Below are 12,384 nucleotides of genomic sequence, written 5' to 3' on the forward strand. Positions count from 1 at the left end.
TTACATGAATGAACAGGTTTTCACTTTGTAGGGTTATTACTCTGACATCTATGACCAGCACTAATATAACTTTAATATTTAAATTACAAAAATTAAAAGAAATGGCAATGGACAAGTGGTGACCTGTGGGATGAACACTATGCTGGCTAGAATATCAGAAAGGGACACTCAGTGCAATCTTGTATCAGAAAGGGCACTGGGGTTAGATGGACACTTTGCAATTCTCCACTGCCTGCCAAACTAAAGATCTCAAAGCACTTTACAAGGTACTTCCGAGGTGGTCTCCAGTTTTGTGCTTTAGTTTGATTATGGAAGCAACTGTGCAGGCCTCTAGGATTGGGATTTTCAAAAGTGCTCAGCAGTGGTCTAACTCGGCTCCCATAGGAAACAACGGCAAAACTGCTTTTGACTCCACTGGGAGCAGAGTTAGACCAATCCTGATTGCTTCTGAAAACCCCACCACTAAGGGCACATCTTCACTGGCTTGTGCAGTTGTGGCATAGCGCTGGGAGAGAGCTCTCCCAGCGCTCTAAAAAACCCACCTCCACGAGGGGCGCAGCTTCCAGCGCTGGTGCACTGTCTATACTGACATGTTACAGCGCTGAAACTTGCAGCGCTCAGGGGGGTGTTTTTTCAAACCCCCGAGTGAGAAAGTTGCAGCGCTGTAAAGTGCCAGTGTAGACAAGCCCTAAGTATCTGCATCTGACAACACCCAAAAAACAATCAATCCGTCTATTAGGACCCGTCATTTGTCTCTGGAATCTAACAGCAGGTGTAAAATTGGAAGATGGTATGAGAGACCTTTGTAACCCTAGCGAACCAAGTATCACACCCTCTCTGTGGGTTAGGGATTATACAGTTCCCTTCACCTACTACTGAAATGCATCCACCACTGGAGAATATCTGTTTAAAAGAACACAGCAACACTACACAATACAGGACAGGAAATGAAGAAAAATACTGTGAGTAAATTTAGGTAGGAGACTTGAATTCACAATGGTAACTATCTGGGGAATTTTAACTAGTCAGAAGGCACCCAACAGAACTGGAATGTGACCAGGACACTCGTTTTATTAGCCCTACTCTTACAAAAAGTTGCCAGGAGCTCTTAAATGACCATATGTGGACGGGACCTGGAACGTATGCCAAATTCAAAAGGCAGCACCTCCAGCAATTCAAAACCTTCCATAATCATGCTGCAGTGTTGGCTTCATACTGACAGTGAAAGAAGAGCGAACTGTGATGAGTTGAGTCAGCAATCACTTTCTTACTAGAAATAAAGGAAATGTAATATAATATCCTGGGAATGGGCTAGAGCAAAACTACAAATGGCTGAGTGGGGTGAAGCAATGCAAATGACTATGGTTAAGCAGCTGAGTAAAGGTCCAAGGAACTGAAGAAACAGGGGTATAAGTAAAATAAGCAAGTTAGCTATGTGAAACATATTACAAAGGCTACAAAGTGCAACAGACTTCTGGGAATTAGGGAGCAGTTGTCAAAAACAGGAAAGATTAGGGGTTTCAAAAACAAGGAAGTTCAGTGGGGAAATTCTAATCCCCACAGGAGCTCTGTGCAATACTGATTACAATTTAATGGCAGGGTCCAATATGAGGATGGAATTAACTTAATCTCTGTCTAGATATGATGGTAACATTGTGGGAGTTGTGTTCAATCACCCTGCAGATCGTCAACCTGTGCAGTACTAAGGGAAAAATTATCTATTCCTCCCCAAATTCGGCCATGCTTTATCCTCTCTGCTAATGGGATTTGAGGGATACTCTATGACCTGGTCTGGACTGTGTTAGGAGCAACAGTAATGTGTCATCTGTAGCTTGGGTTGCCAACATTATATTTCAAAAATAAGGCGCTGTTTTCTTAGCACCCCTTTCCCCCAGTATTATCATCATTATTAGGATTGATAATAATTTATAAGCAGTAATCACCTACATTCGCCAGGGCTATTTCTCGCTGCTTTTTTCAGCACTCAACAACTCCCGAACTTGTTGTACAGAGATGAAAAAATATGAGACGTCCCTTGTAAAAAGGGACTGTTGGCAGCTCTATCTGTAGCAGAGCACTTTAATTCATAAGCCCCCGGGTTAGTTGAGAAATCTTCCCTATGGCTATGGAGCTGAGAGCTCAAATAACCTCAGCAGAGTTGGTATCATCCTCCCGACCCATATCTTCCCAAAAAATGTTTGGGGAAATAGCTGGTGGATCTGTGCAGAGGAAGATTCACAGGCCTCACCACCAACATAGCACTGCAGGCACTTGCCAGTGTTCAGGGGCCAGGGACATACCTTCTCTGGAGCACAGCAGACAGGGATCACTGTCCTCCCCACATTGTGCTGCCCAGTGCTTTGTAGCTAGAGTATGGTTGTCCCCTGTGCAGGGGAGACTTCAGCAAGGGAGAAGGGGCTCCCGTAGCCTGGCCCTACATTTCTTGGCCTAGTCAAACTCGTATTAATACTCTGCATTTCTCAGGCACCTTTTGTCCAAAAACCTCACATCACTCTACAACCATTAACTGGTCCCTCCAGACATGTCTCTGAGTTACTGTTGGCAGAACCCCATGTATTCCACAATTCTGTGGTCATGGAATTCACCTCTTCACACAGAAACATGCTCCAGAACACAGCTTTCACTGTAACAAAATTATGCTCCCAGCCTTCATGGCTGTGAAGAAAATCTTGAAAACCTGAGTATGCAGTGTTATCTTCCTGAGTCCGCAGACAGCCTGAATCATAACTCTGAGAACTGCTCCATTTATCTTAATCGGTAGTTCAGTCTAAAACCTAAAGATAACCATCTGTGGCATACTGAAAACCAAATATATGGAGGCAGTGTAAAGAAACCAAACATCAAAATAATTGATACAGGGTATGCAGTGCTGATGATAGTGTGATCAGGTACCTGGAAGGGCTACACTGAAAATGCCACACTCAGGGCAGACTGCAAGAAATTGCACAGACAATTCCTAAAGTTGGTGGTTTACTCTATAATTAGATTCACCAATCCAATAACAAAAGAACTTCTGCAGTACTACACTGGTTAACTAGAAGCCAAACACATAATTTAGTCCCCTTTAGGAATTCCAGTCCTTGGCTCCCACCCAATCTAATACAGTGAGAGGTTATTGAAAACCCATTTCACCATATGTGAGGTTCTTTCTAATCGCAAAGCATCAGACACACATCCCAAGGGCAATATGAATCTCAGATTTTACCCAAATATCACACGGTCAGCCAATCTTTAGTAAACTAACTAAAGAGTTAATAATAAAAGAAGACCGTTATAAATGGTCAATAGATCATATGTATACAAATGATTGCAAAGTCCTTATATCAGGTTTGTAGCAGTGATGGAATAGATGGCTAGCTTGTAAAGTCTCTCTGGTAACTTCTAAAAGATTGGCAGGTCTTCAGTCCATAGTTCAAGATGCTCCTTTTAGTTGTAAATCCACAGTCCAGAGAATTATAGCAGGAAAGAGGCAAAATGGAGGTGTTTCAGGTGTCTTTGTAGATCCTCTGCCACGTGCATGGAAATGTACTGTCCCAAACAAAGATCACAGCCCCTGTCTGTGGAAAGTTACCAGCCAAGATGGAGTCCAGGGTCACATGAGTATATTACATGCCCCTACATGTTTTGCTGAATCACAGTGGGTAGTCAATGGCTCCAGGCTGTCTGAGCCATCCTCAGGAAGAGCTATCTGGATAGGACGAGTTTCTTCAATGGCCCATTTTAGAGCTGGGCGTCCTTGATGGGCCATCAATACATAGCTGCCTAGCCCTAATGTAAATTCTATCCAGTGGACGTCACTCAGGAACAAAACACAGGTTGGAGATACAAATGTACTGTATAGCCAACACTCATAACTTTAGATCCAAAGATAATACATGGATAAATTGTAGCTTTTTCACTGACACCTTACATGATACGTTTTGTGAAAGATTTGTTGCAATGTATAACAGTGATAATATCAATGAAATGAAATGGTCATCTTTAATCATAAAATGGTCAGCTTTACAGATAGTGTCCATTTTCAAATTCCATTCCATTCTCCATTTTCAAAATTGATCTGAAGCTGCTGAAGAATTTCCACCAAAAGCCGCAGATTCCAGTGGCCTTGCCACAGATTTTAGGTGCAGCTTACCACAGAGTACATAGGGCTTTGGACTGCAGAGAAACCTAATTATCCATATTAACAAAGCAGAGGCATAGCAAGATCTGAGTGACTTGCCCATGGCTTCATGGCAAGTCAATGGCAGACTCAAGAATGGAACCAAGGAGTCCAGACAGAACTGTTTGGGACAATACATGTGATGTGAGTTTCCTAGGAGGTACTTGGGAGGAAATCCATTATCTAATGATTATCTGCTCCTGGAAACTCCAGATCAAAGACCCCTGAAAGGTAAAGAAGGGACTAAACTTTCATGAGTGGGCTAGTTCTGAGCTGAGGGTGCTATGAATTTGTGACCACAGTCAAGGCCCTTTTCCGGGGTTTTGAAGGACTGCTCCAGTCAGAGCCCATGTTAAAGTTGGGGTGATCTCTGCTTAGCTTCATTTGCATGTGTGTAGGTTCTTTTATTGTTTTTAATATGTTTTCTCTGTAATGCTTTTACCTTAAGAATAAAATATGCTTGCTTTTAAAGAACTATGTGGTAACTGTAGGCAGTTACACTGTTATTAGTCTCCAAAGAGACAAAAAAATAGGGTTACTTAGACAGACTGTCTTTTGCTGGGAATAACACAATGAAGCAGGGAACTGTTCAGTTTGGCAATACCCTGCTCAGGAAGGAGAGAGAAGCGTGTCTCCAACCAAGAAAGGCAATGTCTAGGGAGCAAGAAGCTTGAGAGTGGATGACCTTGTTGTACCACTAAGGCCTTGTCTACGCTACAAAATTTTGTCACCAAAAGTTATGCGCTTTACCTACAGTGCTTTAATTAAACTGCTGTTGCATGTCCACACTATGCATCCACACTAGCAGCTCTTGCATCGACAGAGAGCAGTGCACAGTGGGTAGCTATTTCATTGTGTAACTGGCTGCAGGGTTTGCAGTGCCTCATGGGGCAAGTACAGCATCACATGATGCAGGTTTCTCAATCCCATCATTCCAGTATTCTAGTAAATTGTCAACCGCTTTTCAACTGAAGGGGGAGGGGGAGGGAGAGGAAAGTGGTGTGGGAACAGCAGGCTGACCGACCTATCCTGAGGCAGGGGGAGGGGGACACCCCCTCCATCTCAGACCCTGGTTCTGCTCAGCACAGCAGTCTCTCCCAAAGCAACCCGCTCTACCTACCTATGGTTCTGTGATTCCCTCCGAGTTCTCCCACAGCCTCCTCAGCTGCTGGGAGCAGCATCCTGAGGAGCTCTGTGAGCTCTCCAAGCGGAGGAATGTCAAAGTAGCACAGCGGTCGGTCCCTACCTGCTCCCTGCAGCAGCAGTCCGCCTGTTGCTGTGTTCCTAGTGCTGGGGAGAACAGCAGCATTCCACTCTAATGATTTGTTCTTTGTTCCCAGAGCAGAGCAGCTTGCTCAGCTGTCAAGATACTTCCAGGAGCTTTGAAAGGGGAGGGGCACATGCCTGCAGGGTAGCAGAGATCAAAACGGTGAGCAGAACGGTCATGGCAGGCATTGTAGGATACTGGGGGAAGCCAGTTATGTCGAATAACAAACAGCAGCTTTAAAAATTTTATTCAGATGATGTTAAAATAAAAAGAAAATGGTACAGAGTTTAAGCATAGAAGTTTCTGCTTATCAGGGAATAACGTACAGATTATCAAGGGGTGCGAAGTTCGGTTTAGGATTAGCTGGCGTAAGGAATACATAATCTGCAATATCCTCAATTCGGGGTAAAAGGTTAATGGATCAAAGTACAGACATTGAGATATGAGGGTATGTTGTTCATATAACGGTTATGTTCAGGTGTGGAGTATAATGAGTGGATACGATGATGAGAATGGATTTACCCTCATTTGGTGAGATTTAATGTTCAGTGAGTTTATGGTTCCAGTTCATATGTTCCAATGGAAAAAGTCTCTCGGTCCCTTTCTCGAAGTTGATGCACAATGTCTACACTGAGGCTTTGTCATAAAAAGCTTTATGCCTCTTGTCGAGGTGATTTTGTTTTGCCACCAAAAGAAGCTTTGTCGTGTGTACACCTCCCCTGTTTTGTTGGCAAAAGGCAGCTTCTACCAACAAAACTTTGTAATGTAGACAAGGCCTAAGACAGACTACTGGGCCAGATCCTCAGCTGACAGGCATGAGCAGAGTCAAGAAGAATGATACCCCCCAGGATATAAAACTGTACTTATCACATTTTATATTATGTTAGGAAGAGATACCTCTTAGTTATGTCAATTTTTGCCTTGCATAAAGTGTTTGGTTGGAGTCTTCAATTGTTAAAAGGCAAATGAGGAACAGAAGTTCAATACCCCTCCTCATTGTAAAAGGATGTGAAGATATTCTAAGATATTGCAAAGAGAAGTGATGTGCAGGTACATCAGACAAACTAAGAGCCTCTTATTGTCCCTTGTGTCAGAATATACTCCTGTATTCATACCCTACACACTACTGTAATAGTCTTTGTACAAAGTATGCCTTGTATCTTTTAAAAACTAATAACTTGCTGCCCAACAACATCATGGTGAAATATATTATATTGTATTATATGTAAAGTTATGAACATAACCTGAAATCATGACTGAAGTGTGTTTACCAGACAAGTCTGAAAGATAGGCAAACCTGTTTCTCAAAGACAAAAGACAAGTTGACACCTCTAGACAGGTGTCATCAAATGTAATGGGCCATCACCTATCAAGTGGCCATTCTTTGACAAGGAAAGGGGTCAGGAATAAATAGATCTGCATCTTAGCAAACAACAGCTAACACCTCTTCCCCACAAGACTTCCTGTCTCCTTGCTTTCAGCTGTAAAGAACTTTATCTAGGGAAGGTTTCAGAGTAACAGCCGTGTTAGTCTGTATTCGCAAAAAGAAAAGGAGGACTTGTGGCACCTTAGAGACTAACCAATTTATTAGAGCATAAGCTTTCGTGAGCTACAGCTCACTTCATCGGATGCATTCAGTGGAAAATACAGTGGGGAGATTTATATACATAGACAACACGAAACAATGGGCGTTACCATACACTCTGTAAAGAGAGTGATCCCTTAAGGTGAGCTATTACCAGCAGCCGGGGTGGGGGGTGGGGGGGGGGAACACATTTTGTAGTGATAATCAAGGTGGGCCATTTCCAGCAGTTGACAAGAACATCTGAGGAACGGTGGGGGGTGGGGGTGGGGGAAATAAACATGGGGAAATAGTTTTACTTTGTGTAATGACCCATCCATGCCCAGTCTCTATTCAAGCCTAAGTTAATTGTATCCAGTTAGCAAATTAATTCCAATTCAGCAGTGGTGGTGGAGAGCTGCCAGCAGCCTCTTGTTCATATTCCGAACTATTCATGATGACGACAGCCCCTCCTTTGTCAGCCTTTTTGATTATGATGTCAGAGTTGTTTCTGAGGCTGTGGATGGCATTGTGTTCTGCATGGCTTAGGTTATGGGGCAAGTGATGCTGCTTTTCCACAATTTCAGCCCGTGCACGTCGGCAGAAGCACTCTATGTAGAAGTCCAGTCTGTTGTTTCGACCTTCAGGAGGAGTCCATCCAGAATCCTTCTTTTTCTAGTCTTGGTAGGAAGGTCTCTGTGCATTAGTATGTAGTTCAGAGGTGTGTTGGAAATATTCCTTGAGTCGGAGACGTCGAAAATAGGATTCTAGGTCACCACAGAACTGTATCATGTTCGTGGCGGTGGAGGAACAGAAGGAGAGGCCCCGAGATAGGCCAGATTCTTCTGCTGGGCTAAGAGTAGAGTTGGATAGATTAACAATATTGCTGGGTGGGTTAAGGGAACCACTGTTGTGGCCCCTTGTAGCATGCAGTAGTTTAGTGTCCTGTTCCTCAGACGTTCTTGTCAACTGCTAGAAATGGCCCACCTTGATTATCATTATAAAAGGTGCCCCCCCTTCCACACACCCCCCACCCCCCCCCCGCTCTCCTCCTGGTAATAGCTCACCTTAAGTGATCACTCTCATTACAGTGTGTATGGTAACACCCATTGTTTCGTGTTCTCTATGTATATAAATCTCCCCACTGTATTTTCCACTGAATGCATCCGATGAAGTGAGCTGTAGCTCACGAAAGCTTATGCTCAAATAAATTGGTTAGTCTCTGAGGTGCCACAAGTACTCCTTTTCTTTCTGCGAATACAGACTAACACGGCTGCTACTCTGAAACCCGAACTAGACAAGGGCAAAAACACCTTAAGTTATCACTCTCCGTCTATCTCTCTCTTTTCAGCTAAGCAGACAAAATAAACAGCTGTTGGACTTGAAACTTGGTCAGCAATGTACAGAAAACCTGTGGTAAGAATTTCATCTTGAACTAAGTCTAGTTTCGCAAAAAGAAAAGGAGTACTTGTGGCACCTTAGAGACTAACAAATTTATTCTCTAAGGTGCCACAAGTACTCCTTTTCTTTTTGCAAATACAGACTAACACGGCTGCTACTCTGAAACAAGTCTAGTTTGTTATGTTTAATACTGAGAAGAATTTTATTGTTCTTCTTCTTGTAATCATTTCTGATTTTAATGCCATAATACTTATACTCACTTAAAACCTCTCTCTTTGTAGCTAAATAAACTTGTTTTATTCTTTAATCAAAACTAATCCAGTGTTGTGAACTGTGTGGGTAACTCCATTTAAAGTGGCAAGCTATTGTATTTTGATCCCCTTAGAGGAGCAACAGACCTAACCTATCTGGACTGTCCAGGAGACGGCTAGACAGTGCAGAGACATGTTTTTTGAGGGAAATCCATGACTGGGAGTGTATTGGAGTCACCGTGCATGTTGTAACCAAAGCTGCTGTAAGCCAGAGTGTGGCTAGGGTTTGCTGACAGGCTGCTGGACCAGGCTTGTGGCTATATACAGACATTCAGGGAATGACCTGTATGCTGTTTGGCTGCTTGTGAGGAGCCCAGATTGGGAGCCACAGCAGTAAAACATTGTGAGGCATCCCAGGTTGAAGGACAGGTGATGACACTGGTCCAGATTGCACCCCAGAATGTCATACCCCTTCACTCCCCCTTGTCTCTTCAAAGAAAAAAACAGTTTTAAATCAACACAAAGAAATCTAGAAGTATTACAAATGAAATCAATTTCAATAAGAAGTGCTCTAAAGTCTTCATTCATTCCACTTTTAGGAAAACATGTATACTTGGGAAATTGTTGGTTACTTCTAACCTCAGGTTTCCACTTCAAGGTAAAAGCCTTTGCTTATTCTGTAAATGCTTAAGATGCTACAAGCTCTTTTTGTGATGTTCCTTTGTAAACATTTTGTATATAAATTCAAGCATCCAATTCAATAACTTCCTGATATCACTGTTATGTGACTAGTGAGATGTTTTATGTACCAATATGGAATCAAATGACCTTGCTACAAGTGGTTACTTATAAAGAAGCCATTTGAGTACTAAAATATTTATATCAATTTGGAAATTAATTAGTTACCTGACAACGCTTAAGTAACTCCCTTACCATACTCAGGAACACAACAAAAATTATTAAGGAAAGATGATACCTTCTTTAATGACCATTTAAGTTTAAAGATTATCTTTAAGAATCATAAAAAGAAAAGGAGTACTTGTGGCACCTTAGAGACTAACCAATTTATTTGAGCATGAGCTTTCGTGAGCTACAGCTCACTTCATCAGATGTTTACCGTGGAAACTGCCTCCAATACACTCCCAGTCATGGATTTCCCTCAAAAAACATGTCTCTGCACTGTCTAGCCGTCTCCTGGACAGTCCAGATAGGTTAGGTCTGCAGTTTCCACGGTAAACATCTGATGAAGTGAGCTGTAGCTCACGAAAGCTCATGCTCAAATAAATTGGTTAGTCTCTAAGGTGCCACAAGTACTCCTTTTCTTTTTGTGAATACAGACTAACACGGCTGTTCCTCTGAAACCTTTAAGAATCATGTACATTTTAAAAAACTATTTTAAAAGCTGAAAGACTTTTACAGAGAAAATAGAATGTTTGGACTGCCCTGACACAGAATTTCAACTCCTTTTAAACCCTGATGGCAGTGAAAGGATATCTCAGAAAATAAACATAAATAAAGAGTTTAAAATTCTACCTTTAAAGACATTCCAAGAATTTTCCATCACAAAGACAAAAGCTATAGAACCATAAACCTGTAGAAGAATTACAACCTTGCTGAATATGCTTTAGTAAGATTGCATATGCATGAGCTGAAAATACTACAAAGACATCCCAGAAGGGTGCTGAGCCCATGAAAATATTAGCCACTGTCACCTTTAGATCTAGCCAAACCACTGGAAAAGGTTCATCTTCTACCTTCAGTGCAACCACAGAAACTCAGTATCTCTGAACTGAGATACCAGCTCTCAGAACTCATCTCAGTGTCATCTGTTCATCTCATCTCTTCCAAGCAAGCAAACAGGAGCAAGAAAACAGCTAAGACAACAACGAACAAAGAAGCCACCACACAATATCAAGGAAATACAACCTCCCAGTCCATTGCTGCTTCTACAACATGACATCATTGAGCCATTAACGTCCTTGGCAAGATGAGGTTTTCAAAAGCAGCATCAAGGGACTGGATTTAAATTGTTCTTGTAATAGTCTTATTGGGATATTGAAATACTATTGTGATTTAAGGCACTAATATTTTCTCCTGTTAAACACCAGTTTGTTCAGACTGGTTTCAGAGTAGCAGCCATGTTAGTCTGTCTTCGCAAAAAAGAAAAGGAGGATTTGTGGCACCTTAGAGACTAACCAATTTATTTGAGCATAAGCTTTCGTGAGCTACAGCTCACTTCATCGGATGCTGTGAAGTGAGCTGTAGCTCACGAAAGCTTATGCTCAAATAAACTGGTTAGTCTCTAAGGTGCCATAAGTACTCCTTTTCTTATTGTTCAGACTGTGTTTCTCAGTTTCAGGGAAACTGCATCTGCATACCCCCACTCTGTGGTCAACTCCAGGAGTCCCCAGCCATCACCTGTCTTTGGGCAGGGACCACTGTCCCATTTCCTTCTGACTGGGTTTTTTTTAAGGCTGCACAGATTCCTGCTTTACACTATGTTATCCCCAGCAAGCCAGTATGCCTTGGTAATTAAAAAAAAAACATTACAGAGAAAGCATATAAAAACTATAAACAGATTTAAACACACACCATTAGTCACCCATCAGTCTTACAGGGCCCTGTGACAGGGTATACAAATCCCACACTGAGCAACAAGGAAATACTCTGGGCTCTGCCAGCCCTGCCACGCTGCACCTATAACAAATGTGCCAACTGGAGGAGGAGTTAAAAGACAGGGGAGAAGCTCGTTTTGGGGCAGATCAGGCCCAGGGAGGAGAGCAGAGCTGAGGGAAGGCAGAATCTCTCCCTAAACAACTGCCCAAAGGTCCCTCCCTGAGAGAAGGAAGGGCCTGCTGCAGGATACCCTGGGAAAGAAACACTCCCTTGCACATGAATGCTGGACTTGATTGATCCCCTTGCCGTTTGGACCAGCCCAGGAGGGGAAAGCCCGTGGACTGAGCTGGCCCTGGGATGCTGGGCCATACCACAAGAGGAGGCAGTTGCCATCTGAGAGAAAAGGAGAATGACCTCACTACATGCAGCTGCCAGAAGCTTTGTAGTGAGCAGACAACCCTCACACTGCCTTACCCCAGATGCAGGGAGGTGGTAGGAAGTGACCCGTGGAGGCCACCTTAAGCATCTCTGGTTGTCAGAGCACTGATGGCCCTCAAAGGGCCCTGGATCAGAGTCTGGTGGAGTGGGAGGGCCCTGGCTCTATTACCAACAATTCCCCTGCATATCACAGGCCTAAGCCCTGACCACTAGGAGACGCTCCCCTACCAACCAACCCCAAGTGAGGGCTAGCACAAGCCCTAGTAAGCCAAAGACTTTCCAATCCTTCCACAACAGTTGGTCCCCCCCTTGGACAGAAGGTCATGTCCTTCTGCTGGATCAGAAAGAAGGCCCAGAATAAGTTTAACCACAGTCTTTTTATATCAAAAGCGCTTTTTTGTCTGTTGGTCTCTGGAAAACCCAATACGAACCAGTATATGCAAGCCTCCCGAGGGGGTAATGCCACTCTGGAAGTGTTTATAATCCGATTCCACCTTATCACCCCCCACTGCTTTCTGTTCCTGGAGGAGCTGTGATAACCCTCCCATCTGGAGTGGCACACAATCCCTGAGCCACAGTGATACTCAAATGTAATACAATATGGTCCACAAAGATATTGCATAGAACTGCAAGATCTGTCACAGTGTGTACTTGTGGAAACTAATTAAGT

Source organism: Lepidochelys kempii, chromosome 15, assembly GCF_965140285.1.
Source record: "Lepidochelys kempii isolate rLepKem1 chromosome 15, rLepKem1.hap1, whole genome shotgun sequence".
In the NCBI taxonomy this organism is placed as follows: Eukaryota; Metazoa; Chordata; order Testudines; family Cheloniidae; genus Lepidochelys; species Lepidochelys kempii.